Raw genomic sequence first — 13,433 nt, 5'->3', positions numbered from 1 at the left:
AAAGAAATTGTCTATTTAACCCTGAAAGGTGAATTATTCGCACACAGAAGCAGCATGAATTGCCGACCCCAGTATACAGGGTACCCATATATTGTACTTTTGTTGCATTTGTGATGCAAAAAATATTCATATTTTGTGAAAAAGTCTCTGGCTGTATGCAGGATGCAGCTATGTCACAAAGTATATGATGTGCCAGATGCGGGTCTATTTGCTGAGATCAGGTCCAACCTATATTTGCCCTTTCCAGTTGCATATTTACAGGAAATTACATTTAAACACGCACTTCAAGCAGTATATGAAATCCTTCAAGTACACAGAAGGGACAAAAAAAAACAAAAAACCTAACTGAGCAAATCAGATTTTTAGGATAAAGATATAAAAGTTTAAATTTATAAAAGGGGTAGTGAGATGGACTTTAAAGTGAATTTTCACTCTTTCCACTCTGCATATTTATTTTGAGATGTGTTTGCTAAAAGGCTTCATGCTACATTTCTGGGGCAATTTCCAAGAAGTGGGCATATACCTTTAAGTGTGCTAGACGGGCAAGTTTACAGAATTACACATGTAAATCAGCATTGCAGGGCAGCATTTTGTATGGTTCAATACACTGGTGGATATGTTGTTCTTATTAAGCAATTGTTATTGCGCTACCTTTACATTAAAAGCTCATTTGGTCAGGGAAATATTTAAATTCTGCTTTATGTTTTCCATTTACATGTGTAAAGTACAGTTCTACATATGTCAGCATTTTAAAAGTATCAAAATAATAATTGATATACGTACCATATTTAGTTTAAGAACTTTACATTACGAGCAGCCCCAATATTATGGGAAGCATAGATTTCATAGTAAACATAACTATTTTTGGTATAAAGAACTATTTTTTTTACCACATCCAAGGAACAGCTATGGGCACCTACTTTGCACAAATCCTTGTTAATCTCTTCATGTCAGAATCGGAAGACTATAGTATATTAAGTCAACATACATTTGCCAAGAGCTTTATGTTTTGATTTAAAAAAAAAAGCTAAGGGATAGAGTTATCAAAGCTTGGCAAGAGATTAAGTGGAGAGAGATAAAGTACTAACCAATCAGCTTTTGGCGTGTTACAGGCAGTGAGGCAGATGTATTAATCTGGAAAAGGGATAAAGAAGTGATAAACCAATGGTAAGTGCAAGGTGATAACGCATCAGCCAGTCAGCTCCTGTCAGTTTTCAAATCCGTAATGATTGGCTGGTGCGTTATCACCTTGCGTTTATCATTGGTGTATCACTTCTTCATCCCTTCTCCAGGTTAATACATCTGCCCCGGTGTTTGAAATATGTCAGTTAGAAGCTGGTTGTTGGTAATTTCACTCCCCACTTTATCTGTACAAGCCTTGCTATATATCCCCCTTTAGCTGGGTACACACTAGATGATATATTGGCCGTTCGACTGAATGGACGACATATCACTAGTGGATCAGCAAGAGTATGCAAACGTTCACAGACATATTGCATCAGCTGTGCAGCACAGCCAATGGCTGATATATATTCAGATATACAGTATAGGTGCTCCTGGGTGTGTGCACGGGCGGCCCTCTGCCATAGTCTACTGTGCATGAGCCAATCTCAGATCTCAGTAGTACGCATACGTAGATCTCTGAACACATGGTGCCTGCGACATGTTTCCAGTGATATCTGCGGTTGCAGGATTTGCAGTGTGAGCCTCACTGGATCCAGGGGCTTGTGCACACCCAGAACCCATTGTAGATAAACACAAGATCTTATTATATCAGTTTGCCACTAATGCAAGCAAAGAGAAGGTGGTACGCCGTGATGTAGAGATATTTACAGTATGAGACACAACAACATTCATACTGCTTTTTACCAGTAGAATGCAACATCTTTTTACCAGCCAACAGTAATAAGCATCATAATTGGATTAGTATTATACCAGGAGATCAATTTAAACATATTAGAATAAATTGCAGAAGAATAGAGCCGTATGAAGAAGAAGGTCAAATAAAAGTTAATTATTATAGAGAAGAAGTACAATGAGGAAAAATACATAAAGGCTTCTTCGAGACAAAGGCAATCAGTAGAGATTCATTGTTACAACAGAAACAAGAATATGCCAAATTATACCTTTCTCTAATTACACAGCTTGACAGTGATGTTACCTCAATCAGATCAATACTGAACAAACAAAGGCATGTGATGAAACTAATTCAACTTTCTGATAAAAGAACTTATAAAAAGGCAAAGAATCTCTGAATTATACTATGTAGTAGCTACATCACTCTGGACAGAACATAAAAACTAAATTGGTTGAGGCAATCAGCAGGCTATTCGCTATGTACCTTGTGCATCAGATGCAAATGGAGATCAACATATTCAGGCAAAACTGTCAAATAAAAGCAAGAATTACATGTCAAATATTCTTGATAAAAAGTGCAATTAGGAAATATTCATATACTTGCTGAATTGTCCTTCAGGTAATCTGAAGTTCTGAACACACACAATTACAAGAAAGGCTCGAAGTACACTGTTTATGACCACTTTCTTGAAAGCCATAATAGAGACCTCGCAGGATTAAAAAAGCATGACGGTAGAAAACTACAAGGCATCCATCATTAAGGTGAAAAGAAAGTGCATTTTTATGCTTGACATTCTCCTTTATTAGATAATGCATGCCTAACATATCACAGTTCATAACAATAACACCTTAATTAATAACTTTTTACTTTTTGATTGATACATTTTTTATAGACCTATATGATAGGGTTCGGTATACCAACATTGGCATCCCAAGTGGTGGAATGACGGCAGGGGGGCGAGTGCAACTAAGACCCTGGCGGGCTCGGTGGCTAGCACACTTGCCACAGGTTCTATTCTCCCTCTATGGGTGTCGTGGACAACCATAGAGGGGGAATCACCTACCTTGCTGGTATTCCGGAGGCAGTATGGTGCCTATGTCGGATCCCGGCGTCTGTATTGTGACCGCCGGAATCCCGGCGATCAGTATGCTAACCGCATGCCATATGATATGGTAATTTTCAAAATCCACATTTGATTAATACACTTTATTAAATTACTGCCCCTATGTATATAAGGCCAACAAAAAGAGTGGCAATCTGTGATTGGCTGAGCAGAGTAAGATACTGCTTCTGATTGGCTGACAAGATATTGACAAGTCAGAGCGGTCCTTATCAACCAAATTAGTATTTAATTTATTTATTAATTTCTTCTCACATACCATTTTAACATGTGGTTTGACCTGTAGCACATGTGGTAAAGGCCCGTTGTAAACTCACTTGTGGGTTGAGGTTTCAGCTTCTAATCTGCAAGTTGATAAATCCTGCACCTTGGCTCTGAAAACTGTATCTGATGTATGGCGTTTGAAATCTACATAGTAATCCGAACTTTACTAAATCCCCCTCTACGTCTGCAAACTGGACTTTGGACTTTGAATCAGTGAAAATCATGTGGTCTCAAAACTGATTAATGGCTTTGCTAATTTCTAACTTTATCAAGCAACTATATTTCAGCAATACATGTCTCAGGCATGGGAGTTACTATGTTCTTAGATTTAATTTTTTAAATGTAACTGCAATACTAAGTGATTTTCATGAATAACACATTCAGTGATCGTTCTGTCCTTCATTAAATCTTCCTTGTGTGAACAGCCGATCGGGCATGCTCCAGGCGGAAGGGAATTCAGCCAGACCATCAGGACGATTGATCGTTGTTCTGAGTAGTTCTGGTGTGTAGCCGCCTTAAGACTTGGAGAGAGATAAAGTGGACTTGAGATGAAGTACCAACCAACCAGCTCCTAACTGTTATTTTTCAAATACAGCCTGTAAAATGTCAGTAAAGAGCTGATTGGACGGCACTTTATCCCCATCCACTTTATCTCTCTCCAAGGCTTAGGCAGGTACACACTAGAACGATAGTGGCCCGATTTGCAGTTTCCAGGCAACTTGGAATAACAAATCAGGCATATCGCTAAGTGTGTGTGCCTGATTTGCACGATTCTGCAGTCGGAGGCGACATCTTCTGGTTGGCTCTGCTGCAGGGTCAACCAGAAGACCTCATTAATGATGCCTTGCTGCTGAATGCATGTTAGATCGCGCCGTCGTCCCCTGCATCATGCAAGGGATAGGCCTTCTACACATAGTTCTGATGTCTAGCCGGCCTTAGTACATTAGCACCGAAATCCCTAAATTCCCAGCTAAAGTCAAAAATAGTAGGGGGTATATTTACTAAGCGGTGGCTTTTTAATGTTACTGCTTGCGATGGTTTTGGCCATGGGATTTAAAAGGAAAATAATATTAATGGCAAAACCAGTTGTTTTGGGTGGTTCGGTTTCATGCCACTATTGAAAGACATAATGGTAGATGAACTGACTTCTGAAAAAATTAACCCTAGAAAGCGTGTTTATGTGGTAGAAAGGTCCATTGTATGGTCCACGGGGGTCAAAGCTGATGGGAAAGATTAGATATTGTCTGTAAAGAGCTGTGTTTACCAAAACTAGTAGTGTTTCTACCAAAACACTAGAAACCAGTACTCATAACATGCAACCTGCGAGCTCCTTAGCAAAATGTATGGAGTGTCCAGGAATGGATTTCCATTTCTTAACCCCAACATTGGGCCGGATTTAATGATGCCTAAATTCGGCGACTGTGCGGGTTGCCGGCCGAACTCAGACGTTTTTTTAAAGGGGCAATCATTTACAAGGCAAAATCATTAATCATTTAACTTCCTGGGGTATATTCAATTGAGGTCGGATCCATTTCGACATGCATTTGTCGGAATGGATCCGACAAGAGCTAATCAATGCCCATCTCAACTCAACGTTAAAAAAGTCGAATTGAGATGAGGGACTGGAGAAGGGGGAGACCAGCGGGGAGACAGGGGACAGCCGCGTGCAGACGGGGGACAGCAGCGCCGCAAGAGTATGTGGCACAGCCGCCAGACCTCACGGCAGCATCCACCCGGCTCCAGCAAGCGGGACCTTACTTGCCAGAGCCGGGTGGACGCTGCCGTGAGTGGCTGTGCTGTAGCGCTGCTGTCCCCCGTCTACCCACGGCTCTCCCTCGTCTGCCTGCGGCTCTCCCCCCTCTCCTCCTCTCAGGTCCCTCATCGCAGTCCGACTTTTTTTTAAGTCGGACTGAGATGGTCGGAAACGGGGCCAAAACCTGTCGAATTTGGCCCCGTTGTCCTCAGAAGCACGTGGATCGGTAGCTATACCGCCGATTTCCGTACTATTCGACAAGTTGAATTCCCCGACTTATCGAATAAAAAAGCTGGGGACTGAATAGGTCGGAACCCCTTCCGACCTGAAAAAGTCAAAAACTGTCGTCTTTTCAACAAGACGGCAGTTTCAACCTTAATTGAATATACCCCTCTGTCTGGTAACATATTTGGAGGTATCAGCTTTTTTTGGGACAGTGAATGAAATTGTCATATATTTGAAATTTGCCTTTTATTTACAGTTTTATTGATGCAACTTTTTTTTAACATGTATCACATGAAGAAAATATACAGTACCATCTTCAAAAACACATAGGCCATTCAAAGACAATGCATAGGTAAGATACTATTGGGTATACGCAATTGCGGTCGAATTCCGGCTGGAATTCGACCGTTTTTAAATTCGACACAATTCGACAGTCAGACACCCTCCCGCCAGGACCCGAATTCGACATATTCAATAAAAAACGGATTCGACAGTCCCACTGTCGAAAAATGGACCAATTGACGATAGTGTGCGTCCTGGATTCGACTTCATGGATGGCACAAAAGTGTGTAAAAAATCGTGAAAAAAAATGCGTGGGGTCCCCCCTCCTAAGCATAACCAGCCTCGGGCTCTTTGAGCCGGTCCTGGTTGTAAAAATACGGTGGGGAAATGACAGGGGATCCCCCGTATTTTCATAACCAGCACCGGGCTCTGCGTCCGGTCCTGGTGCAAAAAATACGGGGCACAAAAGACGTAGGGGTCCCCCGTATTTTTCACACCAGCACCGAGGCTGGTTATGCTTAGGAGGGGGGACCCCACGCATTTTTTTTCACGATTTTTAACCCATTCCCACCCCTTCCCACTGAAAAACATGCACTGATCTCTCCATATTATTTTGGTCAGTAAAAAATAAAAAATACTCTTTTAAAAAATATATAAATAATACTTGTGGCTCCTAATAGACAAACCAAGTACATAATCCCTTCTAATATAAATAGATATGCTATTAGCAATAAAAAAAACACAAAAAAAAGTTTTACATTTTTTTTATTAGATCCCGCCAGCAAAATGAGGCGGACTGAAATTGACGAAATGACTGTCGAAAAGCACTGTTGTCGAATCGACATTCTTCAATAGAATATACTTTTGTCGAAAAGCCGCATTTTTACCATTGCAGACATGCCGAATTTGAGTAAATGTCGAATTGCAAAAAGTCGAATCTGAAACGGCAGTTTTTTTGTCGAAAAGTACCGTATTGCATTGTCGAATCATTTTTTGTGTCGAAAATGCCCCGTTTTTCGACATTTGCGGCAATTCGACCGCAATTGCATATACCCATATATAACCATTTTATTGCACAAAGCCATTTCTCATGTCATCTGAATACCCCATCATTATGATGAGCAGTGTACATATTGTCCAGAGTTCAGTCAACCATTGTTATGAATCAGTTTATAAGCTCAGTAGCTTGGTAGCAATTAAAAGCACTCCAGTGAGCATGCAAATTGCAATTAGTAATGCAGCAAGAATGTGAATGCTGATTAGATGGTATAAAGTCACTTACTTGTTAATTCCTGTGCATGCAAAGCAACAGCCAGGCGGATAAAATGCTCACTTAGCTATGCAAGATTATATATAATGAAGCCACAACAAAGTAGAAAACTGATGGAATAACAAGACCATAACTCTATTACCTTTTGTTTTTCTAAAAGTTATAATTAAAGATTATGTACAGTTATATAGATGTGTTATTTTAACTGTACTAAATTATTACATTTACTACATTTTTTTTTTTTTAAGCCATCATTTTTCAACGCTTTGAAAAGCTGCAGGCCACATTTGTAACTGGTGAAAACACTCAAAGAGTGTAATGAACCTCAATAACTTCAGTAAATTATATCAAGCATTTATTATTTCACATAACATACTACAGATGGAGCCAGACTAATCGTGGCTACGTCTGTGCCGGGGTGCGCCCACCTAGGCGTGCCTATCACAGCGTCTGGGCTGCGTGCGCGTCCGTGACACTCACGCGCCCCATACGCTGTAATGGGAGCATCTCAGTGCACTCCCGTAGCAGGGCTAGGCACCGGATCACCTGGTCACGTCAGGAGTGCACGTTTGTGATGGAGCCGCTATAGATGAGGGCGACTCCATCTGTATATAATCAATAATTAATACTAAAAGGCAGGAATGCGATTTAATTCCACAGTGCAAATGCTGATGATTGCTTCAATTGGAAGCAACTTACACGTTTCGCCGCTACTTTCCCATGGCATTTTCTTCAGAGGATAGCAGTACATTAGAGGGTAGCAGTACTGTATAAGGCTTAAGTGTCCAAAGGGTCATAGCATATAAGCATAATAAGAACTTTTTAAAGCTGTATTTTACATTTGAATGAACCCAAAAATACATATTGCTACAAATGCAAGAGTTATATATTTGTTGATACGAGGAGTCCTCCAGAATTAATCAGATTGCTATTGTGAGCTTTGTGGAAATATGAAATAAACCTCTTGGGACATAACCCTTAATGTGCACTTAATCCATCTACTTGCAAAATTATAGGGCCCTACACCTGTGCGATTTGGACGATTTGAGCAATGAACGATCTGAACAATGGGGGTAATTCTGAGTTGATCGCAGCAGGAATTCTGTTAGCAGTTGGGCAAAACCATGTGCACTGCAGGGGAGGCAGATATAACATGTGCAGAGAGAGTTAGATTTGGGTGTGGTGTATTCAATCTGCAATCTAAATTGCAGTGTAAAAATAAAGCAGCCAGTATTTACCCTGCACAGAAACAAAATAACTCACCCAAATCTAACTCTCTCTGCACATGTTATATCTGCCTCCCCTACAGTGCACATGGTTTTGCCCAACTGCTAACAAAGTTCCTGCTGCGATCAACTCAGAATTACCCCCAATGGACGATTTTTCAGTAATTATTTTTTGCATACACTCTGAACGATTTCTATGAACGATTTGACATTGGAAACATTGATATCGTCCAAATTGGCTTGCAATGATAAACGAAGATAGACCAACGATGAACGACTGCGGGGACACACATCGTTCATCGTCAGTGCCTCCACACTGAACTATATGAATGCTATAATGTTCATTTTTGAACGATATCGTCCATATCGTTCTAAAATATCTACCAGTGTGTAGGGCCCTTAAGTCTTTATTGCTATGTGTTTTGGAATCCACTTACATATATTTTATATGATTTTGATCTTTTAGTATTAATTGTTCTTTAAATTGTATGTTATATCAAATAATAGATGCAGAATATAATTTATTTATGTAACTGACATTCATTGCGCTCTTTTCACCAGGTATTAACCCCATTATATCCGATCCTAAGTAAATCAAGCAGCCCGCAATTGGAGATGCTCATCATTAACTGCAACCCATTCTACTCCCCCCGGGAATTTTCCTCAACAGTACTGGTGGGGGTGTATATCCCCCCCCAAACAGACACAAACGATGCCCTGCAACAGCTGGCCACCAGGATAGCAGATACAGAACTCAAATATCCGGACTCACTGCTTATAGTACTGGGAGACTTCAACAACACCAACCTGAGCCAGGAGCTACCTGAGTACAAGCAGCAAATCAAGTGCCATACCAAGGAGGGGCAAACCCTGGACCACCGCTATTCCTCCATCAAGACAGCTTACCAGTCCATCACCCACGCAACCCTAGGCCCCTCCAACCACTGCATAGTCCATCTGCTCTCCACATACATCCAGAAGCTAAGGATGGAAAAGCCCGTAGTCAGGTCCATCAAACGCTGGACAAGTAAAGCTAAGCTGTAGCTTCAGGCCTGTTTTGACTGCACAGATTGGAGAATTTTGAAACTTCTGCTACCGACCTGGATGACCTGGCTGATGTAGTGACATCCTACATCAGTTTCTGTGAGAACACGTGTGTGCCAACAAAAACAGTCCACACCTTCGATAACAACAACTCCCAGCTCAGGAAGCTTCATCGGGCCAAGGAGGAGGCATACAGCAGTGGGGACAGGGCCCTGTACAAACAGGCCAGGAACTCCCTGACATGCGAAATCAAGCTAAAAACCGATTCTCCAAAAAACTGACTAACAACCTTTTGGCCAACGACCCCGCGTCAGTTTGGAGAGGTATGCAAGCCATAACCAGCTACAAGAAAACCCGAAAACACACTATCATGCACAAGGAACTGGCGGACAAGCTGAACAACTTTTTACTGCAGATTTGAGAAGTATTATTGGAACAGAACAAGTTAAATATATCATGCTTAGTGTCAAAAGGATCAGGAGAATGTGTGGAGTAATTTGATAGCTATGGGTAGATTGTAGCACATTGTAATAATTAGTTATGACCAAATGTATGAATACAAAGGACTTTCTGAGACTGGAAACTGGATTCACAGTCATGGCCCTGGGGGGCAGACACATGTGTTTGCAACATAGGACAAAAGCCCTCACACTGACCTATGAACCGTCGAGTTCTTGAGAGGTCTAGCCTCTGGACCTATGGAAGAAGATGAAACCCACTGTTGTATACACCCATTATTTTACTGTATAAAAATATGGACCCAGAAGCAGGCAGCTCTCTGCTACATTATCATTCACTCTCTCACACATATACACTCTCACACACACACTCTCTCTCACACACACACACACACACACACACACACACACACACACACACACACACACACACACACACCCGTATCAGAAGTCTCCTGCCTGATGACTGGCTGCCTGATTCCAGTGAAACTAAGTGTATGTATATTGGCTGTAAGTAACTAATTCTTATGTAACTGTAATTGCTTCTTTTCTAACTGTAACTCTGTAACCATATTTATACATGTTATACTTAATGATGTACTGTACATATGGTACTTTGTATGCATAACCTTTAATATCAAATATATATATATATATATATATATATCTGAACGTTTGACCTCAGCATACAATGTGTGCGACTGCTTACTTTCTCTTAGGGGATATGGTGCTGCAACGTTCAGCGCACTTTTATCGTATATGGTAATAAGATGCGCCTTGTGTCCCCAGTATATATTAACGCTGGCATTGAAATGTTTATTTAAAATAATTAGAAATTCACAGTACACCTGGCCAATAAAGCTGATTCTGATTCTATGTTTGTTTCTTTTGAGTTATTCAGATGTATTAATTTATAGGAGCAGCATTGATAGTAAAGTCAGGCTTTCGTGCCCAACACTCCACAGAGACGGCCCTGACCAAAGTAGTGAATAATTTAGTCACTGCTAGATCGAAAGGCCATTACACACTACTTATTCTTCTAGATCTCTCTGCTGCTTTTGACACTGTTGACCACTCTCTTCTCATACAAACACTACAATCCCCAGGTCTTCAGGACACAGCCCTTACTTGGTTCTCATCCTATCTAATCGCTCTTTCAGTGTTCACTTCTCTGATTCCACCTCTTCTTCTCTATCAGTTGGAGTATCGCAAGACTAAGTCTTGGATCCTCTGCTGTTCTCAGTCTATACCTCATCTCTTGGTAAACTAATCAGCTCCTTCGGATTTCAGTATCATTTGTACACTGATGATACTCAAATCTACCTATCCTCTCCAGATTTATCACCATCTGTACTGGTTCGTGTCACTGGATGCCTGTCTGCCATTTCATCTTGGATGTCATCTCGCCACCTCAAACTGAACATTTCCAAAATAGAATTAATAATTTTCCCACCAGCCAAAAGTAGTTACCAACCTGATATCTCCATAACTGTTGACAATGCGACTATCCACCCTACCCCACAAGCTCGCTGCCTAGGTGTCACCCTTGACTCTGAACTGTCCTTAATTCCACACATTCAATCTGTTTCTAAATCATTTTACATGCACCTAAAAACATATCCAAAATATGCCCTTATTGTTGGGTAGATAATATATTGGCCAGTCAATTGATCGGACAATATATCTTTTGCTGATCTGCAGATGTGTACAAGCAATATAATCTAAATTGCAGTGTAAAAATAAAGCAGCCAGTATTTACCCTGCACAGAAACAAAATAACTCTCTCTGCAAATCTGTCTGTGAAAGACGTCTTTCACAGATATATTGCATCTGTTGTGCAACACAGCAGATGGGCAATATATCTGCAGATATATTGGTGCATCTTTCTGTGTGTATGAACAGCCACCATCGGCAGATGTAGCTGCACATCGATTGAACTGCAGATATATCTGCCAGTGTGTACCCAGCTTTATTAGCCATATAATTACACTATTTATACCACCCCAACACTAATGAATCTCTCACCATATTGTAATAGCTTTTCTCTCTATTGTTAAGACCTGAGAAAGAAATAGGCCGGGATGTAATGGGAGGCGCATTTGAGTCGAATTTGTAAAATGTTCAATTTTGCCTCAAAAGTCGGACACTTTGCAATCCCGGCCAATGTAGAGCGCCCGGTAAAAAGTTGGATCCAGATGTTTTCCCCATGTTAAACATACAACTCGGCTGATGTAATGGAAATCTCACACAAAACAGCTCTAAAAAGTCGGACATATATTGAGCTGTTTTTATTAGGTGAGTTGTATTTGTCAGTGCTGAAAATCAAGTACACAATTACAGCACATTTACAGCAAATAAATATTTTTTAAATAATTTTTATATTTAAACACTGTATCATGATCGGTTATGCATAATTACATACAGAATATAGTCATACCACGTATCATTTAAATCAGCATAAGCTGCTAATGCACCATGGAGGACTGGGGTTTATTTAGGGGGACTTTTGGGTGCCAATGGGGGACTTTCTATTACTGTGCAACTGTTAAAAGACGCATTCCGGTTGGTTTGAAAAAACAGGACGCTTCGTGGTCTAAAAATCTCATCAGAAGTCAGAAAGAATTTGCACTGGGAGTGTAAAAAAGACGCACACTATTTCATTGGCTGAGTTCCGTGAAAAAGTTGCGCATTATAATGCCCAAGTTTGTCCGACTTTTTCCCCGGACGCAAAACTCGGCTCTCATTGCATACCGGCCATGAAGATGAAGTACCAACACTTTTCTCATCCTGCTACTCTAGTACTGCTCCTCTTGATCCTATACCCTCACAAATAAGTAAATCTCTGTCTCCTGTGCTCATCCAAACCTTAACTAACATCTGTAATCTCTCTCTCTCTCTCTCTACTGCAAGGGTTGGGAACCTGTGGCCCTCCAGCTGTTGTTGAACTATACATCCCAGCATACCTTGCAACATTTTTAGTATGGCCAAATAGCAAAACTGTAGAAAGGCATTGTGGTATGTGTAGTTCAACAACAGCTGGAGGGCCAAAGGTTTCCCACCCCTGCTCTACTGGTATCTTCGCTTCACTGCTCAAGCATGCAGTGATTACACCCATTCTGAAAAAAAACTAAATTCTGACCCTAATGCTCTCTCAAACTACCATCCCATATCTCACTTGCCTCTCCAAGCTACTTGAACGACATGCCTACACTCGCCTCACACACTTTCTTAACTCGCAGAACTTACTGGACCCACTTCAGTCAGGCTTTCATTTCTAACACTCCACAGAGACAGCAATGACTGAAGTAGTGAATGATCTGGTCACTGCGATGTCTAAAGGCCATTACTCATTTCTCATTCTTCTAGATCTCTCTGCTGCTTTTGACACTGTTGACCATTCTCTTCTCATACAAACACTACAACCCCTAGGTCTTCAAGACACAGCCCTTTCTTGGTTCCTGTCCTACCTATCTAATTGCTCCTTCAGTGTCCGCTTTTATGAATCCACCTCCTCTTCGCTACCTCTTTCAGTTGGAGTACTGCAGGCTTAGGTCCTCTGCTTTTCTAATTCTCTAACTCATCTCTTGATAAACTAATCAGCTCTTTTTTATTTCAGTATCATGCAGATGATACTCAAATCTATCTACCCTCCCCAGATTTGTCTCTATCTCTATTAATCTGTGTCACTGAATGCCTTTCTGCTGTTTCCTCTTGGTTGTAATCTCGCCCTCTCAAATGTAATATTTCCATAACAGAATTAATTATATTTCCGCCGACCAATAGTAGTTACCAACCTGATATCTCTATCACTGTTGAGAACTCGACAATCCTACCCCACAAACTCACTGCCTATGTGTCATCCTTAACTCTGAACTGTTCTTTGTTCCCACATCCAGTCTGTCTCTAATTCAGGCTACATGCATCTAAAAAACA

The 13,433-nt window shown here is 40.9% G+C and overlaps 1 long non-coding RNA gene across 1 annotated transcript in view; it reads left to right on the top strand.

The window, feature by feature from the left end:
- The window catches only part of LOC134982134 (uncharacterized), a 79,786-nt gene extending 69,803 nt beyond the window's left edge, over nt 1-9,983 (top strand). The window contains exon 2 of the long non-coding RNA XR_010191354.1: nt 8,560-9,983. This is a non-coding gene — a long non-coding RNA (uncharacterized LOC134982134). The remainder of the gene's footprint in view (nt 1-8,559) is intronic.
- Nucleotides 9,984-13,433: the final 3,450 nt, after the last annotated feature.

This window comes from Pseudophryne corroboree, chromosome 1, assembly GCF_028390025.1.
Source record: "Pseudophryne corroboree isolate aPseCor3 chromosome 1, aPseCor3.hap2, whole genome shotgun sequence".
NCBI classification, from domain to species: domain Eukaryota; kingdom Metazoa; phylum Chordata; class Amphibia; order Anura; family Myobatrachidae; genus Pseudophryne; species Pseudophryne corroboree.
This window is presented reverse-complemented; position numbering and strand designations above follow the sequence as displayed.